At 36.7% G+C, this 17,747-nt stretch overlaps 1 long non-coding RNA gene across 2 annotated transcripts in view; it reads left to right on the plus strand.

Moving 5' to 3' along the window:
• The window catches only part of LOC135968752 (uncharacterized), a 45,004-nt gene that overhangs the window by 26,907 nt on the left and 350 nt on the right, over window positions 1-17,747 (plus strand). The window contains exons 1-3 of one of the 2 annotated variants that reach the window (XR_010583706.1): window positions 13,140-13,182; window positions 16,095-16,139; window positions 17,188-17,322. This is a non-coding gene — a long non-coding RNA (uncharacterized lncRNA). Of the gene's footprint in view, window positions 1-13,139; window positions 13,183-16,094; window positions 16,140-17,187; window positions 17,323-17,747 lie in introns of those variants that run through there. The other variant, XR_012428708.1, reaches the window with a different exon arrangement.

Raw genomic sequence — 17,747 nt, forward strand, 5'->3', positions numbered from 1 at the left:
CACATAAACGATTATGAGCAGAAAGACAGTGGCTGAGAGAAAGGAGTCATTGCTCATGGTCTACCCGAAGCCTTTCAGAGTAAGGCTTTGTCTTTTTTGCAATTGCAAAAGTGTCCCAATGCATACGATTGGTTTGTTGAAATAGCTATCAGGAAATTCTGTCAGGGTGAGATTAGTGCAGAAAACCAAATGGGATGTTTCCAGGCCCTTACCTCTGAGGAATGAAAGAAAGAAGTGAAGAAAGAAGAAGTAAGTGATGAAGAGGAGGGAAAGGGGCTTTACTATAAGCTGAATTGATGAAATATGTCTAAATAGTATTTGGCAAGCTGGAAATACACCTGGTCTGTATAATTCTGTATTTTTCTTAGAATATTTGTAATGTATTATTTTTAATGATAGAAATAATCAATTAAGAATAAGCCATTCATCTAGCCAAAATATATATTATGCCTAGTTGACCTTATGTTTTCTCAAAGAAGGCTAGGGATTTGACCCTGGCTTAAGAACTAGGGCTAAATGAAAGTTAACAATTTTTAACAGAAGGAGTCCTGTTTACTGGAAAGTTTGTTCAGAAACATATGAGGATACTTTTCATTGCACCATGATGTGGCCCTCAACCTTCATTTAAGTTGTGGGGCAACTGACCGGGAGCAGTGGCTCATGCCTATAATCCCAGCACTTTGGGAGACCAAGGCTGGTGGATCACATGAGGTGAGGAGTCCGAGATCAGCCTGGCCAAAATGGTCTCTACAAAAAAAAAAAAAAAAAAAAAAAAAAAAAGGCTGCGTATGGTGGCCTGCTCTTGTAATTCCAGCTACTCAAGAGGCTGAGACGGAAGAATTGCTTGAACCTGAGAGATGGAGCTTGCAGTGAGCCAAAATTTTGCCACTGCACTGCAGCCTGGGCAACAGAGTGAGACTCTGGCTGAAAATAAATAAGTAAACAAACAAACAAACAGTGGGGCAGCTTTATTCAAAGAAGGAATTTTCCCATATTCATCACAACTAGGGAATATCTTTCCAAACACCCATTTGAGGAGAAAATATTTTAAATGATCTGGGTCTGTAATGTAACTCTCTTTTCATGTAAACAAAAGGACGTTTGCATGGGTTTAATATGCACTAAATTTTGGAGGAAGATTACTGTGCTCATTGAGGAGATATTTACTTTGTTGTGTTTTAATCTAGGAGGTTATTCAGTACTTCAGAATATCATCTTTCTTTTTTTTAGTAGCAGTGCTGCTTGTCGTATTTCAGTCACCAACACAACTATATCAGTCTGTCTTTATAGCTGATATACTCATGATATTTCTGTGTTTAGAAATAAGCACCAGGTGCACTTTGGGAGGCCAAGGAGGCTGGATCGCGAGGTCAGGAGATCGAGAGCATCCTGGCTAACATGGTGAAACCCCGTCCCTACTAAAAATACAAAAAAATTAGCCGGGCATTGTGGCGGGTGCCTGTAGTCCCAGCTACTCCAGAGGCTGAGGCAGAAGAATGGCGTGAACCCGGGAGGCGGAGCGTGCAGTGAGCTGAGATCGCCCCACTGCACTCCAGCCTGGGCGACAGAGTGAGACTCCGTCTCAAAATAAATAAATAAATAAATAAATAAATAAATAAATAAATAGAAAATAAGCATGGGGTTACTTCATTCTGTTTTTGTATAGTCACGATTATCTCTAAATTTTAAAATTACTTTATAATACATTTCTATTTTTTCTTTTTATAGAAGAGTTAGGGCATTCCATTTTTTATTTACTAACTAACATGGTAGGATATGTTATCCATAGATATATTTTTCAGGATACTAGGGCAGAGGGCTTTAGCAATGAAATAAAATCTATATTTAATAGGGTAATGGGACAGAGAGGGTCAATATTATGTACCAGGTGTTAGGTGTGTGTGATTGCTCTGAAATGCAGTGTTTGAGATCAAAACATCTCAAAGTTGGGTCCTAGTGGTAAAGCCAGCTTCACAAAACAAGGGATGGTGTGTTCTATCCACCACTTTGGGAAACTGAAAAAAGTGGAGTTCAATATTGAAAGAGTTGCAAGGTAAAGTTAGTATAGGATAGGATTATCTAAATTCAAGAGTTTTACATAATCCTAAAGGTAATTTTACCCAAGAAAATGAAGGCTTCAAGGTAGCACCTATCTTGCCTGTGAGGTATTGAGCACTGTAATACAAAAATGTATGTGATAGCAATAAAATCCTCCACATTCAATACCTCATAAGGTAAGTGTCTTCCAATTTTAATTAAAATGTCCATTCTTCTAAATATTTGAATTCCTCAATTTATGGAGTCCCTGAATTTTAATAATATTGGATACACAGAAGATATGTATAAAATATACTGGTTTTTGATGAACATATGGATATAACTCAGATATGATAGATTTGACCTCAAACTAAGTTAACAACTTATTAAGAACTGGGTTTTCATTGTGGAAAACAGTATGGCAATTCCTGAAAGACCTAAAAACAGAAATGCCATTCAAACCATCAACCCATTACTGAGTATATATATCCAAAGGAATATAAATAGTTCTATCATAAAGATATATGAACTTGTATGTTCATTGCAGCACTATTCACAATTACAAAGACATGGAATCAACCTAAATGCTCATCAGTGTTAGACTGGATAAAGAAAATGTGGTACACATATACCACCAAATACTATGCAGCCATAAAAAACCCCAAGATCACGTTTCTTGCAGGAACATGGATGGAGCTGGAGACCATTTTACTCAGCAAACTAACACAGGAACACAAAACCAAATACTGCTTTTTCTCACTTATAAGCGGGAGCTAAATGAGAATACATAGACACATAGAGGGTAACAACAGACACTGAGGCCTATCAAAAAGTAGATTCTGATGAATAAGCATTAATAATCTCTGTTTCCAGGATGAATGGCTAGTAATGGCAAAATAGAAAAGGGTTTGGAAATGTGATAGAAAAGAAGGCAAAAGTCCCTCAAAATAAACTTATTGGTTAAAAAATAAATGTGACCAGGCAAGTATCAATTTGATTTTACTAGCAACTATTAAAATGCCTCCATACACTATATTGTTCAGCTTAACATGGGACTTGTCAACATCAAAACCCAGTTACTTTTTTAAAATTTCACTTTTATTGTTAAGTTTATGGGTACATATGCAGGTTTGTTACATAGATAAATTTGTGTCATGGGGGTTTATTAAACATATTATTTCATCACCCAGGTATTAAGCCTAGTACTCATTAGTTATTTTTCCTGATCTTCTCCAGTTTGTTGAACATATTATTTAATCACCAAGGTATTAAGCCTAGTACCCATTAGCTATTTTTCCTGAACTTCTCCCTTCTCCCACCCTCCACTTTTTGATAGGCCTCAGTGTTTGTTGTTACTCTCTATGTTTCTATGTATTCTCCTCATTTAGCTCCCATTTATAAGTGAGAAAAAGCAGTATTTGTTTTTTTTAGAGGAGTCTCACATAGTGCTGGAATGATCCTGCTCTAGTTACACTGTCATACTCAGTCATTGACTGGGTTTGCAGCAAATATAGTGGTGAATCCACAGAGATGGCAGCGGGATTTGTCATTCAGTTACATAACCTCCAGCAGATACTCTGAGCAGCACCTTTCCATGTTGAGAAAATTGTGCTTTAAGAGTTAGAAGCCATCTTCAATGGACCACTTTTACTTCCTGCTATACACTAGAATTTGCTTCAGTAGGTCAATCGAAAAAGATGTGGACATCAGATCAGTTCTCTGTGCCCTTGACACTTCTCAGGCCATGAAGAAGATAAACAAAGCTTGTGGTTGCACAATATTCATCAGAGAAAACTTTGCTATTGGGAGTGGCAGTGAGAACAGTAAGGAACAGGTCTTATTTGATGATAGGGAATAAACCAAACCTTCTCTATGCTTGCTTATGACACTCAAAGTGAATTCTATTTCTGGAAGGCTTCTTTCTGACTTTTGTTTTGAGAGTAAGAATTTTGCTGCCCAGAGTCTCTAGATTATGGTTGATGTTTTCATTCTCTGATCCTTTGCACACCCAATGAGTACAAATGTGGCCTGGGACATTCTTTCTTAAACTCTTAATGGCCATATGATGTTCAGAGTTTGCTTTCAATAGAAGCTGCAGACTGCATATACACTTGCCTGGTGTGCAGTTAACATCCAGGGGCACTCAAGGTTAATTAGAAATGGTAATAAGTTTAATCATGATGAACTCATTTAGTTCTGATGCGGATGTCACCTGTAATTCCATAAAAATTCCATTGTAATTTAACATTAATTAATGTCCACTTATCAACGAGTGTTACAGCAAATTAGTAGAGAAATGACAAGTTATGTGCTTAAGAAATGCTTAATGGAAAAAAAAAATAAAACAGCATTTACCAGGTCATCTTAAAATATAACAGATCGAGACATCTTTATTATTTAAAATATGAGATTAAAATCAGGTAAAGTGGCAGTAATTAGGCAAGACTTTTGACGATAATTTGTCTGAAAACTAATGGGGTTATAGCAAACATTAAGAATATAGATTTGCCTGAATTACCATTTTTTTAAACATAAATGACAGAGAAGAGATGGAGCTGTTCTTATCATTATCCTATAATAAGAGAAGCTGCTGAATCTTCAATAATCATCATCATGAAGCAATGGTCTTATTCATGTAAAATAGAAGTATTTTTCTCCCTATGTAAAAATGTTATTAGCCATATCTGAAGGCATTATACTCAGATATCATTTTTCCATTTCTGTAAATGACAACCATTAAATGCAATCGTAGATACATGACAAGACTATTTTTGTTACATCAAAAGGAAGAAAGGGATTAAAATGAATTTATTCAAAGGTGTGATTTGTCAATTTTTTTCCCTTATCAAGGCACAAATGGGCAGCTTTAAACCTAAATACTGAGATCTGACCTCATCTTTGAATAAGTTAATGTGATCTGGTGTTCTCTGGGAAGTACTGAAGCCTCTCTTTTGTATCAAGAAATCCCAGGAGAAATTTTGGCTTTTAGGAGGTCAGCTCCAAGGTTCCATTTCTTTTCATCATTTTCCCTTTTATCATTTGGCAGTTCTTGACAGCTTAGGAGTCTTCTACGTGTCTATGGCATGCAGTACAGTATGGGAAGAAATTTGTAGATAGTATTTCTTTCTTATTACCTAGATCTTTTAGAGACATGTTACAACTATTTAAAAAGCTTTTTCCTTAGGGAGAGACAAATCACTCCAAATGCACAATTGAAATGCATACTTCAGAGAATGATATAGAGCTATCAAATTTTTGCTGAATTATTTTCAGATTTCAGTTATGAATTTGGGTTCATTAATTTAGATATTATCATAAAGATTTCAAATAATTTCTTCAAATCAGTAAAAAAGACATTTATTAATGTCAGTAATGTCAGTAGAATTTTTCTGGATTTGTTCATCAAGCCAGTTTTAGTTTTATGGACTTTTTTTTTTTTTTTTTTTTTGGCCTTAAACATGTATTTCTGCTCTAAATACTCAATGTTGCCTACATATATGCTCAGATAAAAGAGAAGATATATTAATAACATAATACAATAACTGACAGTAAATATTGAGCTTGGAATATAATGTTGCTTTTATAGCTATTTAAACATGGTCGATAAGGCTGGAGCCATTGGTGCCTAATTAAATTGGGATAAAATGTGGACATTTTGACAGCACCACAGGGTACAAGTGAAAGGGACTTCCCTAAAGTAAGGGAGCAGGTCATACTTTTCCACCTATGAATTCTCAGCTTTCAATATGGTGCCTAGAACTCATGAGACACTCAGTTAATGCACTTTTGTATTTTGAATGAAAACTGGAATTAAGTTCAGCACCTGTATTAGTCTGTTCTCATGCTGCTAATAAAGACATTCCCAACACTGGGCAATATACAAAGGAAAGAGGTTTAATTGACTCTCAGTTAAGCATGGGTGGGGAGGCCTCAGGAGACTAACAATCGTGGCAGAAGGGGAAGTAAACACATCCTTCTTCACATGGTGGCAGCAAGGAGAAGGGCCAAGAAAAAGGGGGAAAAGCCCCTTATAAAACCATCAGATCTCATGAGAACTCACTCACTATCATGAGAACAGCATGAGGGTAACTGCCCCCATGATTCAATTACCTTCCACTGGGTCCCTCCCAAACCTTGTGGGGATTACCAATTCAAGATGAGATTTGGTTGGGGACACAGCCGAACCATATCAATCCACCGCTGGCTCCTCCCAAATCTCATGTCCTCAATTTCAAAACACAATTGTGCTCTTCCAACAGTCTCCCAAAATCTTAACTCCTTCCAGCATTAACTCAAAATTCCAAGTCCCAAGTCTCATCTGAGACAAGGCAAGTCCCTTCCACCTATGACCCTGTAAAATCAAAAGCAAGCTAATTACTTCTTAGATACAATGGAGGTACAAGCAGCGGATACATAAACCCATTTCAAATGAAAGAAATTGGCCAAAACAAAGGGGCTACAGGACCCATGCAAGTCTGAAATCCAATAGGGCAGTCATTAAACCTTAAAGTTCCAAAATAACATTCTTTGACTCCATGTCTCACATCTAAGTATTGCTGATGCAAGCTCTACCCCTGTGGCTTTGCAGGATACAGCCCCTCTCCAGGCTGCCTTCATGACTGGCATTGAGTGTCTGCAGCTTTTCCAGGCGTATGATGTAAGCTGTCAGTGAATCTACCATTCTGGGATCTGGAAATTCTCCAGCCTCAATTCTTGACTTCTGTGCACCAACAAGCTCAATGCGACAGGAAAGCCACCAAGGCTTGGGGCTTACATCTTCTGAAGCAGTGGCCCCTTTTAGCCACAGCTGGGACACAGGGCACCAAGTTCCAAGACTGCACAAAACAGCAAGGCCATGGGTCCAGCCCACAAAACCATTTTTCCTCCTATGCCTCCAGTCCTGTGATGGGAGAGGCTGCTGTGAAGATCTCTGACATGCCCTGGAGACATTTTCCCCATTATCTTAGCAATTAACATTTGGCTTCTCATTACTCATGCAAATGTCTGCAGCATGCTTGAATTTTTCTTCAGAATATGGGTTATTCTTCTGTATCCCATGTCAGGCTGCAAATTTTCCAAACTTTTATGCTCTGCTTCCATTATAAACATAAGTTCCAATTCAAACCCATCTCTCTCAAGGTTAAAGTTCCACAGATCTCCAGGGCAGGGGCAAAATGCTGGCAGTCTCTTTGGTAAAGCATAACAAGACTGACCTTTGCTCCAGTTCCCAAGAAGTTTCTCATCTTCATCTGAGACTGCCTTAGCCTGGACTTCATTGTCCATATCACCATCAGCATTTTGTTCAAAGCCATTCAACAAGTCTCTAGAAAGTTCCAAACTTTCCCACATTTTCCTATCTTGTTCTGAGCCCTCTAAACTGTTTGGACCTCTACCTGTTACCCAGTTTCAAAGTAGCTTTCACGTTTTCAGGTATCTTTACAGAAGAATCCCTCTCTCTGTGGTACCAATTTACTGCGTTAGTCCGTTCTCATGCTGAAAATAAAGACATACCGGAGACTGGGTATTTTATAAAGCAAAGAGGTTTAATTGACTCATAGTTTAGCATGGCTGGAGAGGCCTCAGAAAACTTAAAATCATGGCAAAAGGGGAAGCAAGGAGAATGGAGGCAGCAAAGAGAAGTGCTCAGCAAAAGGGGGAGAAGCCTCTTATAAAACCATCAAATTCCATGTGAATTCACTCACTATCATGAAAACCATGAAGGTTAGCTGGTTCCATGATTTAATTACCTCCCACCAGGTCCCTCCACGACACAGGGGTTATGGGAACTATAATTCAAGGTGAGACTTGGGTGGGGACACAAGCAAACCATATCGGCATCATGTGTTGAAACATGGTATTTGAAAATTGAATTTTTGTTGATTATAATATTTTCCAACCCCTATTAATTTTTCTATGACACCCTCAATTATATCTTTTCTCTATATAAGCCTAGTTACTAGCATTGTTTTTAGTATTTTTGAATGCTCAAATGCTTGGATGAAGGAACTAATCATTCTCCCTAAAAACAGGTGGACTTTTTACAAAATTGAGGTATTACATATATAAAACTGGATAAACCTTAAGTGTACAACTTACTGAATATTTACATGTGTTTACACTCATGGAACCATCACCCAGAACAAAATACATACTATTTCTGTCACTCTAATAAGCTGTTCCTTTACTGCACTCAGCGAATCAGCTCCCAAATTGTTATCACTTCTGACCACATTCACTGTGGAATAATTTTATGCATATATTAGACTGGATTCATATAAATAAAATTGTATGTCTAGCTTTTATTTCCTTCAAGATTATGCCTGAGATTATATCTTCCATGATGTCATATGCAGCAGTAGTACATCCCTTTCATCACTATGTAGATCACTATGTGGATTCTATTTTATAAATATACAGTAATTGATTTATCTATTCCTTTTTTTCAATTTTTGGTTATTATATATAACATTGCCAAAAATAATTTTGTACAATTACAAAATGTGCTCATAAGTATTACTTTCTTTTGGGTATATACTCAGGCATGAAATGACTTTTTTTTTTTTTACATGTATATGTGTACATGCATCTAAACATATTTTCAATTGTTTTATGTGTATAAATATCTATATCTATATATACTATATAGATATCTGTATATAAATATACCATATATGTATACAGCCAGTTTCCAAAAATTGCTGTACTTTTGCTTTTACTTTCAGTTCTTATTCACTAGTGCATAAGAATGATTTTCCATATCCTCACTAACAATTGGTATGGACAGTCTTTTTATTTTTTGTCATGACATAGAGGATGAATAGTGTCTCACTGTAAACTTGTTTGCATGCATGCATACACGCGTGAATCATCCAATTATATCTTCCAAAGAAGTGAAGCTTCTATTTTTTTGCCATCCCAATGACTGAAAACCCAATTACCACTATATATCTTTGAGTTGAAAACAAAAACAAAATAAAACCAAAAGCTGTATTGTATTGTACTAAAATCTCTCAAATATGCTTTATCCCAAACCACTGATATATTTCTGTTTAGAGTGCTCCTAGCATGCTCAAAAATAAAATTATAACTAACAGCTGCTCAATAAAATTTCAGATCCCCTATCTCCTTCAGTTTGATTTTGTTATTCCTCTTCTCTCTGTTTCTTGTCACGTTGTACTTATGTCTATTGAGGGGCTTAGTATTCTGTGTTACAGTTAATTCTCTATTTATCTGACTCTTTCACTGGACTATCATCCAAACACCGTATGTGACTTTATATTGTATACTCTGTGTCTTGCAAAATATTTGGTTTGATAAGAGCTCCAGAAGCTTTTGCACAATGAATAATCATCAAGTTCATTGACTCTCCACCTTACCTTTTACAAGCTCTCTGTCTATATATAGAGAAGATGAAAGGGAGGGACAGAATAAGAGAAGAGAGACTTTCATGTCTTATGGCCTTATTTAATTCCCCCATATTCTTACAATAAATTTCGTATCTCTCCTTGATTGATGATGTGACCTATATTATTCAAATGAGGACGGGATTTTGGAAAAAGAGATATAATCTGTTTACATATAGTAAAGAATACAGATCTGAAGTGGTTTGTGCTTAAGCGAGTTTGAATGAGTTTCTATTTCTTGCACCCCAAACAGCCTTGATAAGCTACAAACATGTTTTTGCTATTGCATGATCCTCTGGACAGTTTTAGAACCATCACCTTTCAAAACCGGAATGATTTTTAAGGATAGATTTGCTGTATGAGTCATAAGATGATACTGAGATGAAAATCACATAATTTGAGATCCTGTGAAATATGAATCATTAAGGATTACCCTGGTAGCCCCACTCTGAAGATCCCATTGGAACCAACTACATATCCCATCTGAAGATTTATGAGCTTCAAATACTCAGTTCTTTCCACCTGTAAATGTCTGCCAAGAATATGTAGGCGAAAGAATACTGTAAGACCTAGAGAATTTTGAAAAGTGAGAGGAGATGTGAGCTTTCTCTTAGACCTAACAGCCCTTATCTGCAGCTTTAGTTACTGAAGATCCACTGCAGTCTGAAAATAGATAAGTATGCTACAATAGGATATTTTGAGAGAGAGAGAGAGAGAGAGAGAGAGAGAGAGAGAGAGAGAGAAACAGAGAGAATCACATGTATATGATTTTATAGTATATTGTTATAATTATTCTATTTTGTTACTAGGTATTGTTGCTAATATCTTACTGTGCCCAATTAAACTTTATCATAGCATATATGTATAGGAGAAAAGGTAGTATATAGAGGGTTTGGTACATTCCACAGTTCCAGACATTCACTGGGGGGACTAAGAACATATCCCTATGGATAAGAGGGAACTGTTTGTGATTAAAAATTTGGAATATGCCAGGCTTTGTGGAACAATCTAAGAAAGCTAATCTAGAAACATAGTATAAAGACTAAGTTTTAGAGTCTGTATATTCTGAAAAAGGAAAATAATAAAAATAACAAAATAAATCTTAAATAAAGAGGTGTGTGTATTTCCTCTGGAGAAGAAGGAAGTCAAGAGGTTTCTTTGCAAACTGTTTCTCACTCCATAGAAGGCAGAGTAGGTACTGAGGGTAGCTCTACAGAAGAAAAATGTGAGCTGGAATCTTAGAAGGACTTTTCTTTAACGAAAAAAAAGTGTTTCAAATATCTGGACTAGGAAAGAGATATCCCTGAGACTAAATACGGGACCATCAACAGTTTCCTCAGCTGTTATTTCCCACAGAGAGTGTTAGGAGGCCTCATTTTATCCTGTCTTATTACTTGCTCGTATATCACTGGCTATTCAGGCAATTTACAATTTTATCCAGGACTTCTCCATGTTTTTTTTTTGTTCCTTCCTTGTGACAGCGCAGAAACCCACATATGTTTTATAACTCTTCCAGAGTCTTGTAATACAATCGTTTTCTGTATGCATTTCCTCTCTAGACTATTAACTGTCAAGATGAGACTCTTTGGTAATCATCTTGTTTCTGTGTACACAATAGTATGGGTTAAACATTATAAGGGCTAAAGAAATATTTGTTGAATAAGTGAGACAATAAATAAATTAACCTTCCCAATCTGAGTATTCATCTTTGTTTATCATAAAAAATTTAAAGAAAAGACCAGATAATTTCTAAATATACCACCAACTTTAACATTTGGTGTTCCAGTATTCTCTAAATAAATTTAAAATATACTGTCAAAGACTAAAATAACTTGCTTTGATTAAAAACAAGCAAGCAAACAAACAAACAAACATTGAAAGCCCTCTGTTTCCATTTTACCTTTACTGTATTAACATTTTAAACCCTGGAAGTTGTACATGAACATTAAAGAGTCATTTTAAAGGAAGTATTTATGATTGAACGGGAAATGCTAGAAGGTAGGAATTTCAAATAAGTTCATAGTGTTACTGCATTTAAAAATTTCATTAATTTTCAACAATGGGTTATGCATGACACCCTATCTTCAAATGCTGAGAAATAAAAATAGCACTTGTATAATGACACAGAGTTTACAGAGCAGTTTTCTTATGCACTAATTCATTGCTTTTTGAATATTCTTCAGGAGAAAAGTATTTCGTGATAAAATTCTGTTGCTCTTAAATCTTGTCTGTGATCCTAATGCTAAAACAAGGTCAAGTGGAGTTAATCTGCATGGAAAAAGACCAGGAATCTTGGGGCCCCAATCATTTGGTCTAGCACTCACTGCTTCAGTGAATTCTGCCATGCTTCCAGTAAACCCTAGGGCTCAATGAAACCCAGTTTAAATGTCATTAACCCTATAGCAATGATTTAAGGATCTGTTTGATTGAATAACAAACTAACGTCAGAGAGATTAAGGATTTGCTCAAAGTTACAAGGCCAATATACAGTGAAGATAGGATACGTCCACATATTGAGACAACTCTGATACCCTTCATAGTGCACAAAATTGAATATGAAGACTTTAAAGGCAGTCCACTTAACCTTCTTTCCACTAGAGAGCTGAACACTTTCTACGGTATATCTATAAAATCACTTCTTTTCTTTTCTTTTCGTGTTTACCACTCTCTATACAAAGGGGCACTTTTTTTTTTTTTTTAAAGATAGAGTCTCACTCTGTTGCCCAGGCTGGAGTGCAGTGGCGCAATCTCGGGTCACAGCAACCTCTGCCTCCTGGGTTCAAGCAATTCCTCTGCCTCAGCCTCCTGAGGAGCTGGGACCACAGGCGCATGCCACCACGCCCAGCTAGATTTTTTTGTATTTTTAGTAGAGACAGGGTTTCACTATGTTGGCCAGAATGGTCTCAATCTCCTGACCTCATGATTCGCTGGCGTCGGCCTCCCAAACTGCTTGATTACCAGCGTGAGCCGCTGCGTCCAGCCAAGGAGCACTCTTAAGAAGAAATTTTATTTTTCTCCTACACTTCTGTGAAGTGCTAGCTTATTTCTTTTTTTCTAAATTGTTCCCCTCTAAGGCAAAATACATGGATAGATAGGTGACAGCCAAACATCTGCAAATCATATTTTCTGTGCCAGCGTGGAAATCGATTTCAGATCCCTACTCAAATGAGGCATTCCTAACTCTGCTTCTTCTTTTAGAACGTTTGAGCACAGATGTGATGGCTTCTCTTAGGCTTCCAGTTACCATGCTATATGCAGGCAAGCTAGTTCTCATGGTTTCTGCTCTTTATCTTTGCTAGACTTCCTACCTAACGTTAGCTGCAAATTATGTGGGACTTCTCAGTGGGTGTGATTTTCTACCCTTGGGGAAGAAGAAATTGAGTGAAGAAGAAACAGAAGAGGAAGTAGGGTGTACCTTGTTTACATCGTGCACAAACCATATTCTTCATTACAGATTTTCCAGTAATAATTAATACTTCTAAATGGATAATTATAAATCTTAAATACTTATAAATCTCCATATGGCATCTGCCATCCACTCTCCATTGGTTAGAACCTAGATGAAGAGTAAATAATTGACATTCCTTATCTTTGATGCTTTCACAAATAAAATCAAATAATTACTGAAATATGTGAAGCAGAGATTCTAATATATGAGAATTCCACCAGGAATTAATTTCATTTTGTTTACTATTTTTAGTGAGAGACTGCAGCCAGAATCAAGTCAAAAGCAGAGACAGAGGTGATCTTTTAAAAATAACTTTTCTTGTCTTTGTAGAAATAGGTGAATGGTGTTTTATTTTTAGTGGTGTATTTATTAAGTCAGTAAGCTTAATTTTTTCCTGAATATATATATATGTGTGTGTATATACATATATATGTGTATATATACACATACATATATACACACACATATATATGAAGACAGACATTTTCTTCAACAAATATATGTGTATATATATGTGTATGTGTGTATACACATATATTTGTTAAAGAAAATATCTTTCTTTCTGGAAAGAATAATATTATTGAATAATAGCTTATTTTATGTCAAAAATGAGGTCGAAACTCAGTGGGTCATGCCCCTAATCCCAGCACTTTGAGAGACTGAAGCAGGAGAGTAACTTGCACCCAGGAGGTTCAAGACCAGTGTGGGCAAGAAAGTGAGACCAACCCCATCTCTACCAATAATTTTTTAAAAACAATAGCCAGACATTGTGGTGTGCATATGTAGTCCCAGCTACTTAGGAGGCTGAGGTGGGAGGATTGCTTGAGTCCAGGAGGTTGAGGCTGCAGTAAGTCATGCTTGTTCCACTGCATTACAGCCTGGATGTAATCAGCAAGAACAAGACACCAACTACAAATTTTTAAAAATAAATAAATTGAGAAGACAAGCTCAGGTTTTAGGAAAGAGTTATTTGGGAGTTGTATCAGACAGTTTGCACCTGACCATACACCATTGTCACATTCTCATTTTATTTCATGCCACCAACTTAGAGCTACTAGGATTTGCAACTTCTTACTGGCTGGTTTCTTTTGGCTATGGGAGCCTGCTCTCCTACGTGCATGACCGAATGGAAGTGTTGTAGCACTATCCCCACCCAGGAGCAGCTATTAAGCAATGACTGACAAGAGTTGTGTAAATTCCTCAACTCCTTCAGCTGTCAAGTGCAGTAAGTGTGAGGCCAGTATCTACACTCTGTATCAGAGTCCCCCAGTAGAGTTCAGCTCTACTTACCTTGAGTGATAACTTGCTGGATCACACACCAGTCTTTAGACTCCCCCATTTTCTGTCTTATTTTGCTATGCCCCTACCAGCATTCTATAAAATCATTTCCAAATATATTACTTACAATCAGGTTAATTTTTGTAGAGTCTTGTTCTGAAGCAATCCAAACGAAATCAGGTTAAAATGATTCTGGGTTCTTGTTCACCAGGAAGAAACTGGGAACACTGTGATTCTAGAAATTTTTAAAGGGGAGCCTTGGTCACCTGGGTCCAGAACGTGCCCTGGGAAATGGCTGTGTGTTTATATTTTGATAGAGGAGTAACGGGTTAGTTAAGAGTGACCATATACATAGCCCAGACATATCTGGATGTAAAGTCCTTTTGATTCAACTCAGAAAAAGGAGACCAAATTGCTTGGAAGAACATGTGCCAATGTTCCCCCCCCCCCCCCCCCCCGCCCAGAATACTGGAAAGCAATTGGAGCCTTGGACTCAATGTATTGCTGTGAATTAGACTCAAACTTACAGAACATCATTACTCTGACATGACAGTCTTGACCAATTTGGATTACAGCTGTTTTTAATAAGGGCTGACAGTGGCGAGAAGGCAATCCACCCCAAGGAGAGGCTTTATCTTTAGAATGTGCATATCTATCACTTGTGAATGCCACAGAGTTCAGAGATTCTCCAAGCTTTTGTTTTTTACTCTAGATTTGCCAAGTACAGTATATACTTTCATATCCACCACACAAGGGAGGACATGACAGGTTGTATCCATCTGAAGATACTTGAAAGCATCTCACAGTTCTCTGTGTAAATAACGGAAATAAGGAAGGATAATGGGATTATGAACTTCCCACCAATATAAGCACTTTTCGGACTAAGGCTGCACAGTCTTTTGTATCCACATAGGACATAATCTGGCTACCAAAGTCCTTTTATGCATCTCCTGGTACCAAATTCTAGTGAAACTGAACTAACTATTGTTAATAAATATAGATTTAATTTATCTGATACTCTGCATTTATTAAAACTTATTTATCCATGTCAAATTTAAATGGCATATATAAAATGCAAATTTTACCAATTAGTAGTCAATCCTTAGGTGAAGAAATTTTTGATACTTATAGCAAATATTTGTTGAGCACTTATGATGTGTCAATTACTGAGTTAAGTATGAAGGATAAAGCAATGAAGGCAGAAGCTCCTTTAGTTCATGGAGCTTAGAGTCCAGATGTGCAAAACGTTAATAGATACTTACTATTAAAGGCAATTTAGACAAAATTAAACACGATACAAAATGGCGAGTATTTAAGCCAAAGAAAATTTCCTTTAGGTTTTATGATTGCCAAGCTTCTTGATAAATTTGTTCCATATAATTTACAATATTCTAGGTTAAAATAATTATTAGTTTGATATGAACTAAGCATCTAAATGCTTTATTACTGTATGACTTAGCTCCTGTCTAAGAACTCGATATTCTGCCAGGATCCCCATAACCTCTATACTCTGATCAATCTGAACCAATTCCAGTTCCTAGAATAATCTTTCCTTTATCCCTCGCTACCTTTGTAATTGCTATTTACGCTGTTTAATATCTGTGATGTCCCCTACCCTGTTGTCTTCTTGGCAAACTACCATTCATCATTCAAGACCCCGAGCAAACACAACTTATTAGATTGCATATTGCTCACTGCCCCTGTCATATCCATTTTCTTCTGCACTCTAAGCACTTTCCACGTCTATAATTTCAATCACACTACCCATTGCGTAGCTCATTACAGCATGTGCAACACTCATTTGCAACTATGTACAGGTTTTGTTTATTCTTAAACTGTGAGTTGCTTAGAATGAGACTTCTCAAATTTGAGTGTGCATAGGGGATCACCAGGAAGATCTTGTGAAAATATGTATTCTGATTCCACAGGTCTGGAACGGGGTCTGTGACTCTGCATTTCTAGCAAGCTCCCAGGTAATGTTGATATCTGATGCTACTGGTCCCTGGACCACACTTTGAGTAGTGAGACTTTAAAAGTTACTTATTTCTATTTGTTTCTCAATTGCCTGGCATTGAATTTGGTGCTTTATAGGTACATCAGTGTTTATATATAAATAAACGGTTTGACTGGCATGCTGTCATCCATTCATAAATCTCCAATGCCAAATGGTAAAACTCCTCGAAATTCTTTATTTTCTCTGAGACGTTCTTGAATATTGTATGCACATGGGGCTTTCTCCAATCAGAAAGACATAAAATATGGTGATAAAATTGTAGCTGAGGTTTGCAAAGTGATTGGTCAGAGTTGTAAATTAAAAGGTAAAATGTTTCTGACATATTTAACTTTCGAAGCATAGTAATATATTAAAGAAACACACATATATCCAATGCTATAATTAAATTTTAACTCATAAAAAATAATCAACTCCCTACAGGAACAGAACATTTTCAGTTAAAAAGCTACTTATCATTTCTATAGCCATACAATGTTGAATGTGCTGTTTGATCTTTTAACAACTTTATTTTAAAATATTCACAAAAGAGTGGTAATTAAATTACATGGGTACCATGGTAACCACTGCGCTAAATATGCTTAGATTCTGTGCTCTAGCATTTTGCTAGGAAAAAGGGGTATTCTATTCTGTGACAATCACAAACAGTGGGTGTTTAGGTCAACCTCCGTCAGCCTGTCAGAAAACGATGAGACTATATGACTGAAGTTGGATAGGGATGGCAGGCAGATGAATCCTATGGTGAAGTAGAAGCTACCTTGGACTGAGCATCAAGAGTCTCAGTTTTAGTTTGGGCTTTCCAACTGACTAGTTGTGCATTTTTAGATAAATTGCTTAATTTCTCTTAGTTGCAAACCCCTCATGTGTAAAATGAAAAGGCTAAACACGGGACCAGATGTTCTGAAATTCGACTTAGCCCTTTTCTATTCCATAGCATATTTATGATTTAATAAACATTACTGATTTTAAAGAACACTTTATAACATGTAATTTTTGTATTTGTTTCCTAGGGCTGCATGAAAATGTACCACAAAATGGATAGCTGAAGACAAGAGAGGTTTATTTTCTCACAGTTCTAGAGAAGAAAAGTCGAAAATCAAAAGGTTGGCACAGCTGTGCTCTCCTAGGAGCTTTTTGAGGAGAAGGTATTCTCACCTTTTCCAGCTTCTGGTAGCTCCAGACACTACTTGGCTTGTGGCAGCAGAAACCCAGTCTCTGCCTTTGCCTTTACATGGCCATTTTCCCTTTGGATCTCTCTTCCCCACATCTTTTAAAGATGGCAGTTGTTTTGGATTAAGCATCCATCCTACTAATATGACCTCACTTGAATTTAACTAATTACTTCTGCAATAACTCTTTTTCCAAATAAAATCATTTTGAGGCACTGGGGGTTAGGACTTCAACATATATTTTGGGGGTACAAAACTTAATCCGTAACAGCTTCCTTTTGTGAAACGCAAATAGTGTGTGTCTTTCTTCCAGGCTACAATCTGGTTAGAAACTAAACATCAAAATCATCTGATTCTTTATGTATCGTTTTCATCTCTACAGTATTGTATTGGGGAAAGGA

Source organism: Macaca fascicularis, chromosome 20, assembly GCF_037993035.2.
Source record: "Macaca fascicularis isolate 582-1 chromosome 20, T2T-MFA8v1.1".
Lineage (NCBI taxonomy): Eukaryota > Metazoa > Chordata > Mammalia > Primates > Cercopithecidae > Macaca > Macaca fascicularis.